This window comes from Triticum aestivum, chromosome 2D (assembly GCF_018294505.1).
Source record: "Triticum aestivum cultivar Chinese Spring chromosome 2D, IWGSC CS RefSeq v2.1, whole genome shotgun sequence".
NCBI classification, from domain to species: domain Eukaryota; kingdom Viridiplantae; phylum Streptophyta; class Magnoliopsida; order Poales; family Poaceae; genus Triticum; species Triticum aestivum.
Genome location: NC_057799.1, coordinates 513,266,331 through 513,276,888, shown reverse-complemented (window position 1 = coordinate 513,276,888; position 10,558 = coordinate 513,266,331).

The following is a 10,558-nucleotide window of genomic DNA, read 5'->3' as shown; positions in this document are numbered from 1 at the left end:
TGAGCTCCTCCTCCCTCCTCTTCGGTGAGCTCCTCCTCCCTCCTCTCCTCCCATCCCCTCATGGTTTCTCCTTCCTCCTCTCCGATGCTCCGGTGAACTCCTCTCCGGCGACCTCCTCCTCCTCTCCGGCGATGTAGGCAAGCACCTCTCCGGCGACCTCCTCCTCCTCCTCTCCGGCGAACTCCTCTCCGGCAAAAGAACACGGCAAAAGAACGTACAAGATCCAAAAACAGGAACAAAATTTGAAATAATATCGTGCAAAAAAACGAGCAAAAAATGGGCAAAAAAATCGCGATCCAGATCCAAATTCAAAATTCAAAAAATAGCAATGGCGCACGGTGGGGGTTAGACGGTGCGCCACTACTATTTTCCCGCCTTCAAAATTCAAAAATACTAATGGCGCACCGTGGCCTATACTAATGGCGCACCAGTGGCCTATACTAATGGCGCACCAGTGGTGCGCCATTAGTATACCAGATACTAATGGCGCACCACTGGTGCGCCATTAGTAAAAAATACTAGTGGCGTGATGCTAGTGGCGCACCAGTGGTGCGCCATTAGTAGGCAAAACTGGTGCGCCACTAGTAAGCCTTTTTCTAGTAGTGTCATCACCACCTCAGAAGAAAGAGACATAAACACATGGGTATGGGCACTCCCCTTGGCAACTGCCAAGCTTGGGGGAGGTTCCCCGGTATCGTATCATCATCACACTCTATCTTTACCGTTTTTCTTAGTTCGATCCTTTTGGTAATATCTTGATCTAGTAGAATAAAGTTTTGGTATGATCTAGTTTTGAGTTTTGCATTATGATCCTTCTATGTAATCGAGTTCGTGAGTTATATATAATAAATAATAGTTTTGAGTCAAAGGCTTTGCTATCTTGCTATGATCTTGAGGGAATAATGGTAAAAAGAAAGAATAAAAAGAAATAAAGAGATCATATTGATCTTATGGAGAGTAATGACTTCACATATAAAAGAGTATGATGAACAAAAGTTGTTGAGAGTTGGCAAACATGGTTTTGGTCATCCTTGCAATTAATAGGAAGTAATAAAGAAAGAGAGGTTCTCACATATAAATATACTATCTTGGACGTCTTTTATGATTGTGAGCACTCATTAAAATATGACATGCTAAAAGTTGATGTTGGACAAGGAAGACAACGTAATGGGTTATGTTTTCTTATATCCGAAATAAAGTATATTGTCATGGATCATCCAACATGTTGAGCTTGCCTTTCACCCTCATGCTAGCCAAATTCTCTGCACCAAGTAGAGATACTACTTGTGCTTCCGAATATCCTTAAACCCAGTTTTGCCATGAGTTTCCACCATACCTACCTATGGATTGAGTAAGATCCTTCAAGTAAGTTGTCATTGCTGCATGCAATAAAAATTGCTCTCTAAATATATATGATTTATTAGTGTGGAGAAAATAAACTTTATACGATCTTGTGATATGGAAGAAATAAAAGCGACGGACTGCATAATAAAGGTTCCTATCACAAGTGACAATATAAAGTGACGTTCTTTTGCATTAAGATTTTGTGCATCCAACCATAAAATCACATGACAACCTCTGCTTCCCTCTGCGAAGGGCCTATCTTTTATTTTTGTCTTATATCTTATGCAAGAGTCGCGGTGATCTTCACCTTTTTTACACTTTATCCTTTGGCAAGCACATTGTGTTGGAAAGATCCTGATATATATATATATCCAATTGGATGTAAGTTATCATAAACTATTATTGTTGACATTACCCTTGAGGTAAAAGGTTGGGAGGCAACACTATAAGCCCCTATCTTTCTCTGTGTTCGATTAAAACTTCATACCCATAAGTATTGCGTGAGTGTTAGCAATTGTGATGGTTGAGTATCTGGACTTGCTGAAAAGCTCTTATATTGACTCTTTCCGATGTTATGATAAATTGCAATTGCTTCAATGACCGAGATCATAGTTTGTTAGTTTTCAATGAAGTTTCTGATTCATACTTGCCATTGTGAATAGATTGTTACTTTAGCATAAGAAATCATATGACAATATATATATGTTGTTGTTATAAGAATGATCATGATGCCCTCATGTCCGTATTTTATTTTATCGACACCTCTATCTCTAAACGTGTGGACATATTTTTCGATATCGGCTTCCGCTTGAGGACAAGCGAGGTCTAAGCTTGGGGGAGTTGATACGTCCATTTTGCATCATGGTTTTATATCAATATTTATTGCATTATGGGCTGTTATTACACATTATGTCATAATACTTATGCCTATTCTCTCTTATTTTACAAGGTTTACACGAAGAGGGAGAATGCCGGCAGCTGGAATTCTGGGCTGGAAAAGGTGCAAATATTAGAGACCTATTCTGCATAACTCCAAAAGTCCTGAAACTCCACGAAAGTCAGTTTCGGAATATATAAAAAATATCGGGTGAAGAAAGCACCAGAGGGGGGCCACCCACCGTCCACGAGGGTGGTGGGCGCGCACCCTGCCTCGTGGGCCCCCCTGGCAGGCCTCTGGTGCCCATCTTTTGCTATATGAAGCCTTTCGCCCTGGAAAAAATCAGAAGGAAGCTTTCGGTACGAAGCGCCGCCGTCTCGAGGCGGAACCTGGCAAAACCAATGTACGGCTCCGACGGAGCTGTTCTGCCGGGGAAACATCCCTCGGGGAGAGGGGAATCATCACCATCGTCATCACCATCGATCCTCTCATCGGGAGGGGGTCAACCTCCATCAACATCTTCACCAGCACCATCTCATCTCAAACCCTAGTCCATCTCTTGTATCCGATCTTTGTCTCAAAACCTCAGATTGGTACCTGTGGGTTGCTAGTAGTGTTGATTACTCCTTGTAGTTGATGCTAGTTGGTTTATTTGGTGGAAGATCATATGTTAAGATTCTTTATGCATATTAATACCCCTCTGATTATGAACATTAATATAATTTGTGAGTAGTTACGTTTGTTCCTGAGGACATGGGAGAAGTCTTGCTATAAGTAGTTATGTGAATTTGGTATTCGTTCGATATTTTGATGAGATGTATGTTGTCTTTCCTCTAGTGGTGTTATCTGAACATTGACTACATGACACTTCACATTTATTTGGGCCTAGGGGAAGGCATTGGGAAGTAATAAGTAGATGATGGGTTGCTAGAGTGACAGAAGCTTAAACCCTAGTTTATGCGTTGCTTCGTAAGGGGCTGATTTGGACCCACATGTTTCATGCTATGGTTAGGTTTACCTTAATACTTCTTTTGTAGTTGTGGATGCTTGCAAGAGGGGTTAATCATAAGTGGGATGATTGTCCAAGGAAGGGAAATACCCAAGCACCGGTCCACCCACATATCAAATTATCAAAGTAACGAACGCGGATCATATGAGCATGATGAAAACTAGCTTGATGACAATTCCCATGTGTCCTCGGGAGCGCTTTCCTTTATATAAGAGTTTGTCCAGGCTTGTCCTTTGCTACAAAAAGGATTGGGCCACCTTGCTGCACCTTGTTTACTTTTGTTACTTGTTACCTGTTACAAATTACCTTATCACAAAACTATCTGTTACCGATAATTTCAATGCTTGCAGAGAATACCTTACTGAAAACCGCCTGTCATTTCCTTCTGCTCGTCATTCGGTTCGACACTCTTACTTATCGAAAGGACTACGATAGATCACCTATACTTGTGGGTCATCAGGAGGCTGTGGGCTATTTATAGGGCAAAGTCTTGGAGGAGGGGGCGGTTTCGGAGCGCGATCCTGCGGGGATCGGAACCGCGGCGGCGCTCTGGACGCGCTCCGGTTTGGCGTGGCGTGTGCAAGGGGAAGAACCGGGGCGGGCCCCGCGGGTCAGTGGGAGAAAGAGGGGAGGGGGTGAGCGGGCAACTGAGGGGGAGGATTCGGGCGCGGCGCGAGGCTGGGCCGGCCGGCTGCCTCGCTAGTGGGCCGCGGCTCAACGCGTGGGATGCCGGGGTTTCTTTTTTTTTCAATATTTTTGAATAAGGCAAGGAGGAAAAATAAAATACATAGAGAAAACCAAAATACTTTTATATAGGACATATATATATGTATCAAAATTCTTAGAAAAACATAACCTATAAGATGGACCTTTTTTCAGAGGCAAAAACCAAACTTAAAAAAACATTTTTTTGAAAATTCCAAGTAAAACTCAAATTTGAATTCAAAACTTTTGGCATTAATTTCTTGTGACATTTTGGAGTGTCATGTTAGCTCCTGTCATACTTTTGCTCAAGTATTTGTCAGGGATATTTTTGAAATAAATTTCAAATGCCAATTTGAATTGAAAGTCAAATAAAATTCAAATGCCTCTGAAATTTCCAAATGCCACTCAATTCAAACAAAATGCGTAGATGCTTAGCTAATAATTGTAAAACATTCCAAATTTAAAATTTGGGATGTTACGGCCCTCCTCGAACGTCGGATGGAGCTCTACTACGGGTGCAAGGAAGCTTATATCCGAAAAAACGTGTTAAAATCTCTACGCAATCGGAGTTACGGATCTCCGGGAATATAAGAAACGGTTTTCGGCCAGATCTGGAAAAACGCGAAACAGAAGAGAACAGGGGGATAGATCCAATCTCGGAGGGCTCCTGCCCCTGCGCGGCCATGGAGGCCATGGACCAGAGGGGGTAACTCTCCTCCCATCTAGGGGGAGGCCAAGGAAGAAGAAGAAGGAGGGGGCTCTCTCCCCCTCTCTCCCGGTGACGCGGGAGTGCCGCCGGGGCTAGGATCGTGTCGGCGATGTACATCAACAATCTTGCTACCGTCAACACCAACTTTCTTCCCCTCTATGCAGCAGTGTAACACCTCATCACCCCGCTGTAATCTCTACTTAAACATGGTGCTCAACTCCATATATTATTTCCCAATGATCTATTGTTATCCTATGATGTTTGACTAGATCCATTTTGTCCTATGGGTTAACCATGATCTTGGTTGCTATGAGTGTATATTTTATTTATGGTGCCGTCCTACGGTGCCCTCCGCTCGCGCAAACGTGAGGGGTCCCCGCTCTAGGTGTTGGGAAACGCAGTAATTTCAAGATTTTCCTACGCACACACAAGATCCATCTAGGTGATGCATAGCAACGAGAGGGGAGAGTGTTGTCTACGTACCCTCGTAGACCGAAAGCGGAAGCGTTATGTCAACGCGGTTGCTGTAGTCATACGTCTTCATGATCTGACCGATCCTAGTACCGAAAGTACGACACCTCCGTGATTTGAACACGTTCGGCTCGATGACGTCCCATGAACTCTCGATCCAGCTGAGTGTCGAGGGAGAGCTTCGTCAGCACGAAGGCGTGATGACGGTGATGGTGAAGTTACCGACGCAGGGCTTCGCCTAAGCACTACAACGATATGATCGAGGTGGAATCTGTGGAGGGGGGCACCGCACACGGCTAAGACAACTGTCAACTCGTGTGTCTATGGGGTGCCCCCCTCTCCCGTATATAAAGGAGTGGAGGATGGGGAGGGCTGGCCCTCTATGGCGCGCCCAAGGGGAGTCCTACTCCCACCGGGAGTAGGATTTCCCCTTCCCTAGTTGGATTAGGAGAGAAAGGAAGGGGGAGAGAGGGGGAAGGAAAGGGGGGCCGCCCCCCACCCAATTCGGATTGGGCTTGGGGGACGCCCTCCTAGGCTCCCTTCTCCTCTCTCCCACTATGGCCCAATAAGGCCCATATACTTCCCGGGGGGGTCCGGTACCCTCCCGGTACTCCGGTAAATGCCTGAACTCACCCGGAACCATTCCGATGTCGAAACATAGCCATCCAATATATCGATCTTTATGTCTCGACCATTTGAAGACTACTCGTCATCTCCGTGATCAAATCCGGGACTCCGAACAACCTTCGGTACATCAAAACACATAAACTCATAATACCGATCGTCACCGAATGTTAAGCGTGCGGACCCTACGGGTTCGAGAACTATGTAGACATGACCGAGACTCACCTCCGGTCAATAACTAATAGCGGAACCTGGATGCTCATATTGGTTCCTACATATTCTACGAAGATCTTTATCGGTCAAACCGCATAACAACATACGTTGTTCCCTTTGTCATCGGTATGTTATTTGCCCGAGATTCGATCGTCGCTATCTCAATACCTAGTTCAATCTCGTTACCGGCAAGTCTCTTTACTCGTTCTGTAATGCATCATCCCGCAACTAACTCATTAGTCACATTGATTGCAAGGCTTATAGTGATGTGCATTACCGAGAGGGCCCAGAGATGCCTCTCCGATACTCGAAGTGACAAATCCTAATCTCGATCTATGCCAACTCAACAAACACCATCGGAGACACATGTAGAGTGTCTTTATAATCACCCAGTTACGTTGTGACGTTGATAGCACACTAAGTGTTCCTCCTGTATTCGGGAGTTGCATAATCTCGTAGTCATAGGAACATGTATAAGTCAAGAAGAAAGCAATAGAAATAAACTAAACGATCAAGTGCTAAGCTAACGGAATGGGTCAAGTCAATCACATCATTCTATAATGATGTGATCACGTTAATCAAATGACAACTCATGTCTATGGTTAGGAAATTTAACCATCTCTGATTAACGAGCTAGTCAATTAGAGGCATACTAGTGACATTCTGTTTGTCTATGTATTCACACATGTACTAAGTTTCCGGTTAATACAATGAATAATAAACATTTATCATGATATAAGGAAATATAAATAACAACATTATTATTGCCTCTAGGGCATATTTCCTTCAGTCTCCCACTTGCACTAGAGTCAATAATCTAGATTACACAGTAATGATTCTAACACCCATGGAGTCTAGGTGCTGATCATGTTTTGCTCGTGAGAGAGTCTTAGTCAACGGGTCTGCAACATTCAGATCCGTACGTATCTTGCAAATCTCTATGTGTCCCTCCTTGACTTGATCATGGATGGAATTGAAGTGTCTCTTGATGTGCTTGGTTCTGTTGTGAAATCTGGATTCCTTTGCCAAGGCAATTGCACCAGTATTGTCACAAAAGATTTTCATTGGACCCGATGCACTAGGTATGACACCTAGATCGTATATGAACTCCTTCATCCAGACTCCTTCATTTGCTGCTTCAGAAATAGCTATGTACTCCACTTCACACGTAGATCCCGCCATGACGCTTTGCTTAGAACTGCACCAACTTACAGCTCCACCATTCAATATAAATACGTATCCGGTCCGTGACTTAGAGTCATCCGGATCAGTGTCAAAGCTTACATCGTCGTAACCATTTACGACGAGCTCTTTGTCACCTCCATAAACGAGAAACATATCCTTAGTCCTTTTCAGGTATTTCAGGATCTTCTTGACCGCTGTCCAGTGATCCACTCCCGGATTACTTTGGTACGTCCCTGCTAAACTAATAGCAAGGCACACATCCGGTCTGGTACACAGCATTGCATACATGATAGAACCTATGGCTGAAGCATAGGGAATGACTTTCATTTTCTCTCTATCTTCTGTAGTGGTCGGGCATTGAGTCTGACTCAATTTCACACCTTGTAACACAGGCAAGAACCCTTTCTTTGCTTGATCCATTTTGAACTTCTTCAAAACCTTATCAAGGTATGTGCTTTGTGAACGTCCAGTTAAGCGTCTTGATCTATTTCTATAGATCTTCATGCCTAATATATAAGCAACTTCACTGAGGTCTTTCATTCAAAAACTCTTATTCAAGTATCCTTTTATGCCATCCAGAAATTCTATATCATTTCCAATCAACAATATGTCATCCACATATAATATTAGAAATGCTACAGAGCTCCCACTCACTTTCTTGTAAATATAGGCTTCTCCAAAAGTCTGTATAAAACCATATGTTTTGATCACACTATCAAAACGTTTATTCCATCTCTGAGATGCTTGCACCTGTCCATAAATGGATCGCTGGAGCTTGCACACTTTGTTAGCATCCTTCGGATCGATAAAACCGTTAGGTTGCATCATATACAACTCTTCTTCCAGAAATCCATTCAGGAATGCAGTCTGTACATCCATTTGCCAAATTTCATAATCATAAAATGCATCAATTGCTAACATGATTCGGACGGACTTAAGCATCGCTACGGGTGAGAAGGTCTCATCGTAGTCAACTCCTTGAACTTGTCGAAAACCTTTCACAACAAGTCAAGCTTTGTAGACAGTAACATTACCGTCAGAGTCAGTCTTCTTCTTGAAGATCCATTTATTCTCGATGGCTTGCCGATCATCGATAAGGTCTTGATAACCCACAAGGTCTTGATAACCCACGCTATTGCATAAGAGTTTTTCAATGAAAGACCTCGGTGATAAGGTCTTGATAACCAACAAGGTCTTGATAACCCACAAGGTCTTGATAACCCATGCTATTGCTCCCTGGCAACGACGCCAGAAAATGGTCTTGATAACCCACAGGTATAGGGGATCAATTGTAGCCTCTTTCGATAAGTAAGAGTGTCGAACCCAACGAGGAGCTAAAGGTAGAACAAATATTTCCTCAAGTTCTATCGACCACCGATACAACTCTACGCACGCTTGACGTTCGCTTTACCTAGAACAAGTATGAAACTAGAAGTACTTTGTAGGTGTTGTTGGATAGGTTTGCAAGATAATAAAGAGCGAGTAAATAAAAGCTAGGGGCTGTTTAGATGAAGACACAACTAAATTAGTTCTAGTAAAGAGCTTGTTGTCACGAGAAAGTTATTTGTCCCTAGGCAATCGATAACTAGACCAGTAATCATTATTGCAATTTTATGTGAGGGAGAAGCATAAGCTAACATACATTCTCTACTAGGATCATATGCACTTATGATTGGAACTCTAACAAGCATCCGCAACTACTAAAGATCATTAAGGTAAAACCCAACCATAGCATTAAAGCATCAAGTCCTCTTTATCCCATACGCAACAACCCCCTTACTCGGGTTTGTATTTCAGTCACTCACGCAACCCACTAGAAGCGAATCATGAACGTATTGCAACACCCTACAGCGGGAATCCCTCACGCTTGCGCGACACGGAGAGCACCATAGGACAGCACCAATAATAAAACATGCAACTCAAACCAATCTTGATCATCAAATAGCCCATAGGACAAAAAGGATCTACTCAAACATCATAGGATAGACATACATCATTGGGAAATAATATATAGCATTGAGCACCATGTTTAAGTAGAGATTACAGCGGGTAAGAGAGAGGTTACACCGCTTCATAGAGGGGGGAAGAGGTGGTGATGATGGCGGTGAAGTTGTTGGTGAAGATTGCGGTGATGATGATGGCCACGGCAGCGTTCTGGGGCCACCGGAAGAGAAGGGGAGAGGGGGCCCCTTCGTCTTCTTCTTCCTTGACCTCCTCCGTAGGTGGGAGAAGGGTTTCCCCTCTGGTCCTTGGCCTCCATGGCGTGGGAGGGGCGAGAGCCCCTCCAAGATAGGATCTGTCTCTCTGTCTCTCTCTGTTTCTGTGTTTCCGTCTGCTGCCCTTTCACCGTTTCTTTTATATCTGGAGGTCCGTAACTCCGATTGGATTGAAACCTTCGCCCAGATCTTTTTCCAAAAATTAGCTTTCTTGGGGCCAAAGTAGAGCATCAACCGCCTTAGGAGGGGCCCACGAGGGTGGGTGGCGTGCCCACCTGGAGTGGGCGTGGGCCCCACCCTCGTGGCCACCTCGGGCACCGTCTCGCGTTGATTTTACTTCCCAAAAATCACAAATATTCCAAAATAATTCTCCATCCGTTTTATCCCGTTTGGACTCCGTTTGACATGGGGATTCTGCGAAACATAAAACATTTAACAAACAGGAACTCGCACTGGGCACTGGGCACTGGATCAATATGTTAGTCCCAAAAATAGTATAAAAAGTTGCCAAAAGTATATGAAATTGAATAATATTGGCATGGAACAATCAAAAATTATAGATACGAGAGAGAGGTATCAGCATCCCCAAGCTTCATTCCTGCTCGTCCTGGAGTAGGTAAATGATAAAAAAGATAATTTTTGATGTGGAATGCTACCTAGCATAATCTTGATCATGTATCTAATCATGGCATGAATATTAAGACACGAGTGATTCAAAGCAATAGTCTATCATTTGACATAAAAGCAATAATACTTCAAGCCTACTAATAAAGCAATCATGTCTTTTCAAAATAACATGGCCAAAGAAAGTTATCCCTAGAAAATCATATAGTCTGGCTATGCTCCATCTTCACCACAGAAAATATTCACATCATGCACAACCCCGATGACAAGCCAAGCAATTGTTTCATACTTTTGACGTTCTCAAACCTTTTCAACTTTCACGCAATACATGAGCGTGGGCCATGGACAAAAAAAAGAGAAAGTCTCACATCGACGCGGCTAATCAACGGGCTATGGAGATGCCCATCAGTTGATGTCAATGTGAGGAGTAGGGATTGCCATGCAACGGATGCACTAGAGGTATAAGTGTATGAAAGCTCAAACTGAAACTAAGTGGGTGTGCATCCAACTTGCTTGCTCATGAAGACCTAGGGCATTTGAGGAAGCCCATCGTTGGAATATACAAGCCAAGTTCTATAATG